Here is an 11839-nt window from a genome sequence, read left to right as displayed (position 1 = left end):
AACCTAAAATACTTTTTATAGAGCGAAACTATTTGGGCGAAATGACATAAAGACTATGAACCAATCAAAGCTGCGTTTACTTAATCATTTTGGCTTAGCCTGGAAACAAGGACGCCGGAGCCTGAAGCCTCAGTAGTACGAAAAAGAAGGAGATATTGTGCATGTGGAAATTTCAGGTAGTACCCTTAATAAAAACTTTACGAAATAGATGTTATAATATTACAATATTAAATGTAACTGACTACAATTCATGAATCAGTTCGACAGTAGTACGTAGTCTGTAATTAGTGTAAATGTAATTAACTGTATTCTACTTTGCTTGAACTGAGTCAGTAAGTTATCATGTATAGGATACAAGAGCGCAATTATTCACAATGCAATTACCGTATGGGGGGTCCTCAATTCCACTTAATTCTAAAAATAGATCTGGGTGAAATTTCTCTAACGCAATGTTGCTAAAATACACCCATATAGCTTTTAAACTAAAGTTTGAAATAAAAACCACCATGTCATGCGGCGTTTCTGCCCATAAATTAAGGTTAAAAAGGGGGGATACTTTTTCAAACATCATTTTTTCAGTAGCCACCCTAAGCCTTAAGTGCTCCATTAAATACACATATATGTGCTGCTAACTTTCATATTCGATACTTTTGGTTCCTTACTGTTCATACAATTTTTTCATGAAAATATCTTTTTTATTATCCACCAATCGTGAACGTTTCTGTATTTTCCACTGGGCTGCATGTTGGGAGTAAAGATCTGGCTGAATACCGAGGAGACATAATTGCACTATTGTAACCTATATATTGAGTGTGCTCACAGGGACACTAATGGGGGTATACTATCAAATGGCAATCCCACTATCAAATTGCAACACAGACGACCATAGTATCAATTAAGTAATTAAATTTAAATTTGATTCATTATTTGAATCAAACCCAATTCCAGGGGTCAAAATATTAAGCATTCGATAATAATTCAAAAAACAATTGATGGATATGTTTTGTTTCTATACACATAGCCTGGAAAATCTTGGTCATGTGTACATTTAATTTTCTTCTGACTTCGTTAAGAAATGCATCCAAGGTAGCAAAAATTAATCTAATTTTGAATGCATACATGGATTTGAAGGGTGTACAGTAAACCACAATGGCGAATATATATAAGGAATATTATACTATATATGAAATGTTGAGCTGATTTGAATATGTTAGTAAACACCCCTTGACCTGACCTTGATGGCATACATTTTATATTATACACACACACACAGACCCTTGTTCTTTGTTACTCATTATTTCTTTTTTGATATAATAAATGTTGTTTTGTGTTAATTCTAGGCAAAGGAAAAAACATTAAGAACATAATTATATAGAACCGATGATTTACAAACTGCAAATTTTTTCCATAAAATGATTTGCAGCTACGTGTAAATAATACCAACAGAGAAATTTTTATGTAGCAATGTACAGATACAAGGCTTAAATAGATATAAAGCTTAGTTCTTGGGTCAAAAGTTATTTGCTTATTATTTGAATGTTATGTCAAATTAGAATTAATGTATGATCATGACCTTCCTTAACTAAAAAACCTAATTTCGTCATTGAAAGTATAAACAGTGTCACCCAAACTTATAGAAAGTTTTGCACATAAGTTAAAACTATCTTGCCAACCTTTTCAGCTTAAGTTATTATTGTAACACAGCTTGGGTAATTGTACACACAAAATTGCACTCAGTTCCTTCAACATTTAGTTATGTTTACATAGATGATAGCCTATGGGAAATCTTGGTTTGTCATTTTGTACTAAAATATGTGACTATTTTTCAATACTTTAAGCTCATAACTATCAACATGGGATTTGATATCAATGTAATACTACATGTACTACATGATATATATCTGTCAAATTTGCTAAGCAAATTTTGGGCGTTCCATTTATGGGACTAGAATTTGTACCGCTGTTACATCTATGGCAACACCATCTGCACAAAGTCCAGCGCCCTAGACCACTCAGCCAGCTAGGCCACATAAAATATAGCGTTCACTGGCCGGGTCATTCCTCCTTGTTCAATTAATCTAGGGCTGTACATGTAGCTTAGTACATGATGTATGGTAGTACGGGACAGCTCATATAGGTATTGTTATGTAGGATAGAGGATTAAATTAATGATGCTTGTCCCAAGAAATCAATATTATACAAACACACACATATATATATATATATATATAAATATATATATATAGGTGTGTGTGGGTGTGACTTTTAATTTTTCCATAATAGGAATGTCCAGATGGAAGGAGATCAGACAGACTACCAATAACCTTAGTGATTGTTATATAGTTTTTTCCTCTGGCTATATAATTTGTACTTACAATGTATTTTACGTGTGAGTCTATCAAAAAAATTGACATGAGACCCTGATGCAACCTGTTCTGCTCCCCAAGTTTATACATGTATACTGTAGTGACAAATCCAAGGCCTTGGTTTGACTGTTTCATCATTAATTGTTTCTTGGTTTTTCGCATGTACATACATGTACCTATTATATTCAGGATGCTCTTACTGCAATTTCTCAGTTCTGTAACACCAGTCACTGTAAATGTATCATGTTTCACGGATTCTCTCAAGTGAACATATTCATGGATATCAATTTTTGTGTTTTTTTTTTAAAAAGATAAGTATTATACAGTGATACAAATTGATTTTGCATGTATTATTTTTCTTGCTTTACATTCCACCATGAATTAGCAAAAATGAGTACATCACGATTAGTACGTTTACAGTATCCACGGTATAAATGAAGAAACTGCCAAATTCCTCAGTCTAGACACAGAACAAAATGGCCCTGTTAGAATTCAACAGACCAACAGTGTTTTAGGAAGCTAGGATGACAATTACTATCCTATGTGTGTGAAATATTTGTCCAAGACCAAGGCATTTAAAAATCTTATATTGCCTATTTTATAATTTTATCAATAATTACTGTGAAAGTACTGTAGTTCATTGGGTACCAATTTTTTGTGGTTTTTCTGAATAGACCAGACCATGAAATTTGGTGCCAAACGAAAAAGAGATTTCCATTGATGTGTATGCTGAAAATCTGAAAACCACAAATTCAAAAATCCATGAACTTCAGTTTCTTCCCGAATCCATGAACATTGGAATCCACAAACTAAAGTATTTCCACAGTATCTTTAGATGTTTTCTAAGGTGGAAAAGACAAAAATACCATGAATGCAAATCATGTTTTTCATTTCAAAGTGTTATATTTGGGTGTTAAAACTTCAATGATATAAATATACATGTATGTTATTGAATGTTAATGAGTTATTTTGGAGTACCTGTATGTAAGCAGAACAGAAAGCAACATTTCCATAATAAAATGAGTGAGGCATAGTAATTTGAATTCATCCTGTGACAAAACAAACCATAAAATTCTTGACATGATCACTAATTTGGCCCATAAATCCCTGTATTACCAACATAATTAACAGGGATAGAAATAAGAAAATTTGTCCTACTTGTTTTTATAGAAAGCATGTTTTGTCATAACTGAATTAGACCAGAATGAAGCTTAAGTTACTTGTCCTTTTTCACAGTGGCCAAATTTAAAAGGGAGAGGGTTATTTTCACCTTAAGATACAAATGTACTTTAACCCTGCCACAAAATTTTTAAAACTGTAATATACTTTAGAATTTGCATCTAAGGTGTTATAGCGTCTTTTTTCACTAGGCTTATCCTGTCCCAATTGGAACTCCCAAGCCTTTCCAATTATACCAAAGAAATTTTTTAGTGTAGGTGTAGCGGAAAAGGCTGAGTAGTTATGATTGATCCTGCCCTTTTTAAAAGCTGCATGGAAATCTATGAAACTCGTATTGTACTACATGTACCATGTTAATTAATGGAAACCTCAAAATGTGAAGTTCTCATCATTAGAATTATTAATTTTGTATATTTATCAACAATTTTAAGTGATATTGATGATTTCAGTAGATCTTGACTTCATTATTGGGATAAAGATTGACCACTGATAATTAGCTTGATACAATGTACATGTAATTCGACAGTTTCTACCTGCAATGAGGTTATCTGATACATGTACGGTATATTTAATGATTCACTTTATACAATGTATATTTCTCTTTGTTACCTGTGAAATTAAAATGAATGATGTGCAATGTTTTAACTTAGTATTCACCTTCTTGTTTGAGTAAAATTAATGTCAGTGATATATTTCAAAGATCTAGAAGTGGAATTTTATCTTTCTATCAAACAAAATACCAACTTATTCAGTCAGTGACCTAGCTGTCACTTTATTGATGAATACAATGAATTGTTTGAAAAGTGAAGCACCTACATGTGCATACATTTATTAGTTATATTGATATCAGTATTCCGAATTGATTTTGACCTCAATTCAGTGTCTACAGGCATGGTGGGAATCAAATATACCCTGGGGTGTGTGCTAATAGATATACATTTATGTAGCCTTTATATAGATTTAGTTTGAAGGTCATTTTGTTTCACCAATACTGACCAATTCTGTAATACAAGTTCTACAGTCATTAATTTTAGATATTTGGCTATCATTTTTGTATATCACAATAAAGAAATTGTGCATTCAGTTTTATTCGTAGCTTTAAATGGGACAATGAGGCATAAAATAAGATCTTAAAATCTTTTTTATGAAACTGCTTACCAGTGGTGACCTTGGTCCTTCCATCTTGAGCCTGCTTAAGTAAAATTGAAAACCCTCAATTGAAAAATGAAATGTTAGTGAAAATGGTTGGGTTCCAGGTAAATGTAAATTGAAAGGTCCTAGATCAGTAATTGATGTTCCCAGACCTTGGAGTGGAGCATCATTAATTTGAACCCCTACATACTGTATTAAAAATATTCTCAAACAACAGTCCCAAAGCAGGTGCGGATCCAAGGACTGGCGTACCGGGCATACGCCCCCCTAAATCAGTAAGAAAAAAAATTTCCACCACAAATTTCACCCCATAATATTTTTTGCCTTGCTTTGCCTGGCATTTAATTCAATTTACGCCCTGTGCAGGTCCGGGTGTCAAAAGAATAGGCCTGTAGCAGCGCTAAGCTTGTCGTAAAAAGCGACTAGATAGTGCTCAGGAACCTAGCCGGGGGCTTGACGTTCTCCCCACAGAGCAACTGGGATGTGTGCCCCAGGTGGTGGAATGGGGTACCCCTGGCATGTTACATGCTGGGGTTGTCAGGCTATAATATGGAAAACCTGACCGCAAACCACAGTGGTGCACCGTGTTGGGAAAGATGCCATGTTCCTCGCACATTAAAGAACCCTGCTGTGGTATTCGATAGGAGTAGGAACCTTTGTGCTCCGCCACAGGAGGCTAAATTGCCGACTCTACCCATCCCTCCTTTTGCTAGTAGCAATCAAAATTTGTCTACCCTATTATCCTTGTGTCCCATCCCTTGTTTCATCTCATCATCATTCATGTTCATTTTATCATCCGTTTCATGTTCATTGCCTGAATATAGCTGAAATATTGCTGCTCAGGCATTTAAATCCCAACAATCAATCAATCAATTTACGCCTCTGCTAAAATCAAATCCTGGATGCTCCCTTGCAAAGGGTTGTTAATCTATACATTATGATATAGTTGATGACCTGTTTATTCAAGTACAATGTTGAGGTTAAGTTTATTTGGGTTGTATTGGGCTGTCAAAGTTTAGAACTTGTCTAAGATTCTGATAAGTAGCACAATTTTCTTTGATCTTTTGTTCTTACACTTTTATCTTGGAAAATTTTAGGAAATCTTATTCAGATAGAGAACCATGATTAGCACCATTTTAACCATTTGATAATTTAAAAATCTTCTCTTGTTACTACTGTCTGTGTACATGTATGTTCTAGCTAGAAAGTAAAGGGCACAATCTTGGACAAGAGAGCTCTCATAAGTGAAGCTCCAGAGGGGGGTTTATTCTGGAAAGATTTTGTTGATTATATCCCCTCTTTTCAGGATATCTGCACCCACCACTAGCTCTTTAGGGTCCAAAACCAGAATCAAAAGGACACACTAATGTTTTGATAAATTTTGATTCATCACTTGGCTTAATTTATTATGATACATACACATTTAATTAAACAATGTAATGTACATTGAAGAACTATTGAAGTCAGAGGTTTTCAGATAAATAAGAAATTTATCTGTGAAGCACCTTTACTAGTGTTGTAATGAATACCAAAAATGTACAATTGTATGTATATTCAAAATAAATGTATACTGTACTGGCAAAGTGTTGTTAGTCTGTCCAAACTTTGTATAATAATGCACATATATGAGCTTTTAATACATGTAAATATGATTTGTCTTCATTGGAGGAAATTTCTTAAATTGGCTCTCTTCTGTTTCTTTTCTCAGCTGTAAGCCTTTTAAACACTTAAGAAAAAGGGGGGGATTGACCAAATATATACATGTACCTCATCAGTTGTTTATCAAGTATTTTGTTCTTTTTTAATGTGTTCCCCAGTAGGACAGAGGTGTGCTAATTCTGTAATCAATTACATTTCATAAAACTTGTAATCATGGGTAATCAATTACTTTTGAAAGTACATGTAATTAACTCCATCCTTGGTGCTGAATCCTATCTATGGTTTAGAAAGATTTTCAATACTTATTATAAATATTCAAGATTTGTGTGGGCCATTTATTAACATTCTATCCATGTATATACATTATATAAATCAGTTCATATAATACAGAAAAGACACCAATGATTATACATGTTTCTAACATTTTATTACTTAATAAAAATATTTATAAACCAATTTTATTTTTTTCATGTTTTTGAATAAAAAGTTCTTTTGGCTTTTAATCCTAATTCCTAAATTCAAGTTTTGGCAAACTTCTTCTACAGAATGAATGGAACATTTATTAGCTTTTTCATTTTTTTCACTTACTTTTGTTGCTTTGTATGTATTATTTTGGTTATTTTACGTTCTTTTTTGTGTGTGTCGGTTTTCCATGTCAGGTACTTGTCCTGTGATTACATTCTTTTGATTTCCGCTAGAATCTTGATTCACTTGATTATACTAAGTACATGAAGAAAGGTATCATATTGAAAAATATTATCAAAATATTCCAAGTTTAGTTTCCACAATTCAGGTTAAAAAATATACAGCCATTCTTCATGTCTGATCATTCTTGACCTTTGTATTGAGTCAGTGTTTAAGGTTGAAAGAATTTCAAATTGATTACGATACCTTTTTTGTAAACAACAAGACGTCAATATATTAATAAACAAATCTAAAATCCATAAATATCCCCAGGATTTAAAAACGGTCTTTGTTCCCTGACATATTGGAATAAATTAAACACACCTATGAAAGGCCTTCTTTAGATTTAACATGTTATGAAAAATTGAAAAAAGACCGCATGTGAAAAGTAACTGTTTTACCTCATGGAGTGTTTTTTTAAAGGTAAGAGATCAATTGTTTAAATTAACTTTTTATCTTGTGAATATTGTTTGGTTATTTTTGCAAGACTTTCAGACTTGATATTAAAAAAAAAATGATTCAGCCTAATTTATTGTAGTAATATTCTAATTAATATTTTTTAGGTCTGTTTTAAAGTATAATGTCTTAACTATTTTCAGTTCTTAAAATAGAGAAAAGTCTGAATTAAATGTTAATGTTCTGTAACTTATGGGTCAAGATAAATTCATGTTGGATAAAAGTCATTGACAGCCAATTAATCTGCATATAACTATGGTAACTAAACAGGCTAAAGTCAGCTTTGGTCCTGCATACATAATGTAATGAAAGAGGCTGAATTCAATGACCTACCTATATTTCTTTGAATTTGGAAGTAATAACGGCCTCCTTCAGCATAAACATGTTTCAGTTTTCATCCAGAATTCATTGAGTGACCTTTAGTTATAATCTACACAGAATTATAGAAGTTTTAAGTAGTACTCCAGCTAAGAATCATGCAAAATGTGATTCATGGGTGAAAAGCCTAAATATTTTTATTTTTGATATTTTGTTTAAAATGCTTTAGTAAACAGAAATTAACATTTGACTTTTCGTATAAACCGTGCTTATAGGAGATAAAAATTGTATAGAATGCACTGTAGAATTCGAAAGTAAGGGGGATAACTCTGTGAATGACACTCAAATACAATAGAATCTATTGGACTTTCAATGTTGATTATCTCCTAAGAGCAGGCGGATTGGAATGAATAATTACACATTTCATAATATAGACCCATAAAACAACTTAATTACAAAAATAAAAATATGTAGCCTTTTTTGGGGTGTATCACATTTTTCAGATTTTGCATGATTCGTACAAAGACAGCTACTTAAAGTCTAAACAGAAAATATTTCAGTGTGATGTTCTGTTCTGTTGAGTTGTTCAAAACCAATGTAATCTTGCCGTTGATAATTGCCAATACTTTTTGTATCATATGGCAGCAATCTGAGATTGAAAATTTTGGGCAGGTGTCAGGTGTCAGTTGGTGGTTGAAAAATTGTTCAACAAGAAAATAATTTTCTGATTTATGAAATACATGTAAACCTACCTAAAGATAACTAGTAAGCTTTATTGTTTACAATATATATATGTTTATGACTGGTTTATTTGTTTACTATTGCCACAACTAAAGTTTTTGTACAAAAATGTCCCATTACATAGTACAAAGTAAGATAAACACAATTTTCTGCTTGGTTTGATAACATAACTTAATTTTCTTTTTCGGGATAATAAACATATAGGATTGCATTTCTTTTAATAGATAAAATGGTACATGTATTTGATTATTCAGTATGCATCAAAATACATTCTTTATAGACCAAATCGGCCAATTATGATAATATACAGTAAAAAACATAATTTTAAAAGTCCTTTTTGTATTTCCCATGTAAATATATGAAATAGAGCAGGCCATTCAAAGATTGCTTCTTAATTTTCAGGTTGTTTTGGTGAAATCAATGAGAGAAGGACTAATTTCTTTAAAATCATTTCATGGCTGTAAACATTTTTTTCTCAGAACTTTTTGAAAGTTCGGGTTTGTTGGAGTATTCCTGTTCTATGGACACATTTCAGATTTACATGTATTGTTAAGTGTTTGCATCTGTAAGAATCAGGCAGTGGGTGAAACATGGTATGAAAAAACCCACCTTTTGATAGTTTAATTTGACTTTTTTCATCATCAGAATCAAGAAAAATATACAAGATTTTCCATATCATGCTGGACCATTGAGTTACAATTTTATTGAAATGCACTGAAAATCAACATTTCAAGGGCAGATAACTCTGTCAAAACCTTTTCCAGGATTATGTTGAAAAATTTCTGAGCAAGTCCAATGATGCAGAGATCAAATAATGGCCTTTCAAATAAGAGAAAGCAGTCTTGAGTGATATTACATTGTCAGATTGGTGGGGTTTTGACATGCATGTTTCTGATTTTTCCCTTTTTGCCTGATTCTTACAAACACTTACACTTAAAGTATATACCGTGTAATCAGGGGCTAGAATATGAATCCTGTTCAAACATGAAATCTAAGCAGAAAATGAATTTTTATTGACAACTTTCAATTTTGTTTTGATGTTTCTGATGAAAAAGATTACAATGTTATTTATACAAGGAATTTTGATGTCTTTTGTGAAATACATCTCCTCAATCATGTTCATGTTTTATTAGCAAAGTATATTAACTCATCTGAGCTCTTTCATTCAATCTACGTTGATAAAACAATGTATATTTCACATGATGATGTTCATTTCTTCATCACATGAGTGAGTTTTTTTTTCATCTAGACTGAATAATTGTCACAATAATCCTTTTTTGTTAGCTCACCTGACCCATTTTGCCATCATTTGGCAGTTGTCTTTTTTCCCTCTGACTATCTATAGAACATGAGGATAAAACCACTTATTCTCAAGTATACATGTATCTCAAAAACTATGAGGGATAGGGGAAGATGAGTATCATATCTTTGCTTTAAATTGAAAAGCTCTGGTCTCACTAACCACTTCCGGGTCAAATGACCACCCCCCTATGTAGTACCAAAAACACACTGAACCTAGACATATGCATTGTAAGTGCATTATTTGCATGTATTATGATTAAAAGTAGTCAAAATAAAGCTAAGAATGTGTACTTTAAAATCATATATGTAATTAACTACAAAAGTGTATGAATATTGTTTACATGTGTGAGTAATTGGCCTCCATGCTGTCAGTTAGCAGAACAGGTAAAAATGTGGATTTTCAGTATTATTTATTCAAGTAAATTTTGTGAAGAATTTCTACTATCATCGTACCATTAGCATAATGATTTTGGAAGCCTTACTTTCCAAGCTTCGCAACAGTATGCAACTTTAAGATGTCATTTGTCCTGGGAATTCACAGTGAGACTTTGAAAATTACTTTTTTAACATGTAAAGTAATGGAAACGTTAGAAGTGGTTAGTGAGACCTCTACAAAAGTCTGCTTTGGGTTGAATTGTAAGATGCCTCCTTGTTAGGGTTATTGCCCTTGAAAGGTGAAAAAGGTCATTTTTGCAGTTTTTAACCAATTTCTTGAAAATCATAATAGATAGAAAAAATTTTTTAATTAAAGAAGTAATCTTTATATAATAAGGCCACAAAAGTCTTCATGGATTGAAGTTGAAGGACAACTTTTTGTTAGAGTTAATATCCTCCCAAGGTGAAAATGAACCAGGTAAGTAATTCAGACTCTTGGGAGGCTCTAGTTTACAATTTATACAGATGCTTGACCATGCTGAAGCATATGAAAAATCTTGTACATGTAATTTGATCATTTATTTTTCATTTAAGTACATGTATATAACGCCTTCATTTATTGTGTAAAAATCCAAAATGGGCTTATCTTTAATATGAAAAAAATTTACAGAAGTAATATTCAAACTGCCTTAATAACAGATCATCCCAAAGAAAAACAAAAAATCCAATTTACAGTAGACAAGTTACTTGTATACTAATCTTTCTTCATCTCTTATATTGAATGTTTTTAAATAAATGTCTTTTTATTAGTTTTTAATGAGAAGTAGGTAGACATATTTTGTTGTTGTGTTTAATTTTGGACTTACATGGGACTTTTTTACATTACATGTTAATGCACTTTTTATTTAACCACAAGATAGATGAGTCTTATATTTGGTCAGATTACTTTAGATATAGAATGTAAATGTAGATTAAATTCAATACCATATAATAGGGATGGATATCCAAGGTTGTCCTGTATTAAAACAACAAAAAGTCCATTTGCACGACTTTGTTTTTAAGATGCATGTATTTTCCTATTGAAAGCTGTATATTTTTATACCCCATCACACAAAGTGGCAAGTTTTTGTGTGATATTGTGAAAGTACTATTTTTTGTTGGATACCAATTTTCGTGCTTTTCCTGGGTAGGCCTAATCATGAAATTTGGTTTCCAATAAAAAGAAGGTTTCCATTGAGGTGTATACTAAAAACTTTAAAAACCGTAAATTCAAGAATCCAGGAAAATTGGTATTCACAAATTAAAGTGCATTCATAGTACAATATACCCTCCAAAAAGCTGTGTGTCCATCCATCTATCCATCCCCCAATAGTTTCTAGATGGTAACTTGAGATCAGATCATTTTTTTTTACTTTAAACTTTGCATAAAGTGCCATAAAATTCAGATTAACTTCAGTTTTCAGCAAAATCTAGTTTCTGAAGTTAAGACATTTTGAAATTTTGTCATCTCCTTTTCAGCATTATGTTGCAGGGTATTACTTATGCTCCATTTATGCCCTATTTTTGTCATTAAGAAGAATTTCATTTTATTTAAGAGTTTCTAACCC

The 11839-nt window shown here is 32.1% G+C and overlaps 1 protein-coding gene across 4 annotated transcripts in view; it reads left to right on the top strand.

Annotated features, from left to right (window-relative positions):
- The first annotated feature begins 69 nt into the window (after window positions 1-69).
- Window positions 70-11839, top strand: part of LOC148607478 (uncharacterized) — a 33024-nt gene continuing 21254 nt past the window's right edge. For 2 of the 4 annotated variants that reach the window (XM_088547100.1, XM_088547095.1), the window contains exon 1: window positions 7308-7463. The gene's annotated coding sequence lies outside the window, so the exon portion shown is untranslated. Of the gene's footprint in view, window positions 177-7307; window positions 7464-11839 lie in introns of those variants that run through there. The other 2 variants (XM_088547096.1, XM_088547101.1) reach the window with 2 other exon arrangements.

Source organism: Perna viridis, chromosome 9 (genome assembly GCF_037379345.1).
Source record: "Perna viridis isolate PV_CMFRI_1.1 ecotype Kerala chromosome 9, ASM3737934v1, whole genome shotgun sequence".
Classification (NCBI taxonomy): Eukaryota; Metazoa; Mollusca; class Bivalvia; order Mytilida; family Mytilidae; genus Perna; species Perna viridis.
The sequence above is the reverse complement of the archived record's forward strand: the minus strand, read 5'-3'. Positions and strand labels throughout refer to the sequence as shown.